Source organism: Ambystoma mexicanum, chromosome 1q (assembly GCF_040938575.1).
Source record: "Ambystoma mexicanum isolate Mex_15411 chromosome 1q, UKY_AmexF1_1, whole genome shotgun sequence".
NCBI lineage: Eukaryota > Metazoa > Chordata > Amphibia > Caudata > Ambystomatidae > Ambystoma > Ambystoma mexicanum.
In genome coordinates, this window is record NC_090922.1 from 268,263,296 (window position 1) to 268,265,505 (window position 2,210).

The window sequence follows — 2,210 nt, forward strand, 5'->3', positions numbered from 1 at the left end:
GGTTGTTTTCTTATGAATACAAGAGATTAGAAAGCTCTGCTTCTTCATCCAGTCTCTCCTTCGTAAGAAAGCAATCCATCTTCTTCCCTTGAACTGAGGCTTTCCCTCAGTTAGCTAACATGGATGGGCAGATGGTCAGTTCCAGCCGAGTCATAGGGCCTCATTACACGGATGGCGGTAAGGATTTACCGGTACCGGTAAAATACTGGTACCGGTAAATCCTTATCGCCTTACTACGAGGTCCCTTTGCAGGTTGGGGGATTTAACGCCTGCTTTTTGCAGGCGTTAAAAACCAACCCCCAAAGGGACCTAGGGAGCTAATTGGTGGAAGGGGGAATTACCGCCCCGCCAACCTTGGAATGGGGCGGTAATTCCCCTTTCCGCCAAGGCGGTGCTGGTATTTTACCGGCATGAACCATGGCACTAATAGCACCATGGTTCTCCGCCATCCGTGAAATGAGGCCCAGAGTTCCAAATATCCTCGTAAGAATCTGTCTTCTCGCAGTTGCTTTCTGTTCTCTGAGGTCACATTGGTGTTCCTTTAGTGGCTCAAGCTCATGAATGCCTAGAATGGCTCAGCTCTCTTTTCCTGTTGCCTCTTCAGGTGTCTTTCCGGGGTCAAATACCATCAGTTTGGGCTGAGGATGTCAGAATAGGACATCTTTTCACAGGCAGAGGTGGTCCTCTTTTGGGAAGACACTGTATGTCAAGAGTTTTTTCTCTAGGTTCCAGGTCAGACATCTCCAGGACGGGAACAAAGTAATGTTAGACATGACTCTCGTTGCCAAGATCTTGTACGTTTGGGTTACAATTTAGTGTTTCTCTTTCCCTTGTTCCTTATATGCTAGGTTCCCCGGCTTTGCGGTTAGAAGGTGGATCCCAGTGCACTTCCTTCAGACTGTTTCCTACGGGATTGGTCGGTTCCTGGTAGTATAGTTTCCTCCTTTGCCATGATAGCAAGAGTTTCTGGTTCAGCTGCACATGCAGTTGACATTGCTAGTGTGGACCTTCACAGGGGGTGGTCCCCAGCCTTATAGAAACGTACGGTGGATTTTACTGGTATAGTTCCTCTCTATCAGTGGCCTATCTCTTTTCCGAAGGGGGTAAACAGTGGAAAGGCAGTGTTTGATATGCAGGGCTTTCAGGTCCTTTAGCTTTGGGATTCCACCCAAGCTAGGTGTTTTTTCTTCTAGGGGATGTTTACATCGTTTTCGACTAGTGCATTTTGTTTTTCTAAGGAAGGGTTGTCTGGGCTATAACTGTTTTTCCAAGTTATCCAGGTGGTATATTTCTTCCTGTTAAAATGTTTTTCCGATGTCAGTCTATTAGATATGGACAGTATTATGTCTCTCCCTGAGGGGGAGGGTCTCTTTCTTTGTTGACAGTAGGGGTAGCGTAGAGTTTCATCCTTCTATTATTAGGTTTTTCCACAACATTTTGATGTATGAGTTATTACGTGTTTTTTAAAAGGTTTCAGTGGAATTCCGAGGTCTTAGTATCCTAATACCTCTCAGCTGCTATTCCTGTGGGAACACTTTTGCGGGATACCTTGCCCCCCTTTGACCAAATGGATTAAGTAAGTTATGCGGAAAAAGGGAGGTAATTCTCCTTTGGTTCTTCAGTTAAATATGCTATGGTGTTTAGGACGTTTTCCTGGGGAAGGAAAAGTTATCAAAGCAGCTGATTGGTCAAGGGAATAATAATTGGAATAATCGTTTTATTCTTATCACAAGTATATAAATAATGTTGGAGTTAATGTGATGCAAGGGCTTCAAACTTGCATAATATGAGCCTCCTGTCTGGCCATAGAATGATTAATCCCCCTCACTAATGTGAGAAGGGGGTTTAGATTCTATTAAAGGCAAGGAGGCTAGTATTATACCACCCACCCTTTATATGATATGATGGCATTTATGGCGTGCCTATGCACAGGTGTTTCAAGAGAGAACATTTTTTGGTTTGTTGTTCTTCTCATCCACCCACCCTTCTTTGTTCGTTGTTCTTACAGCTTCGGGCTGAGATGTTCTGCTCAGGAACGTTGGTCACAGTCACAAGATGTAGAGAGTGAGTGATCCGGGAGCTTTGCTGAATTTTGTCTTCATAATTTATCATCTTGTCGGTGCAATGGACGTCTGGATCAAGACAGCTACAGAAAGAGGAGTTGGGATTGGAGTAAAGGACTTTTATAGAGGAGGGTCCCTGCTCATTGG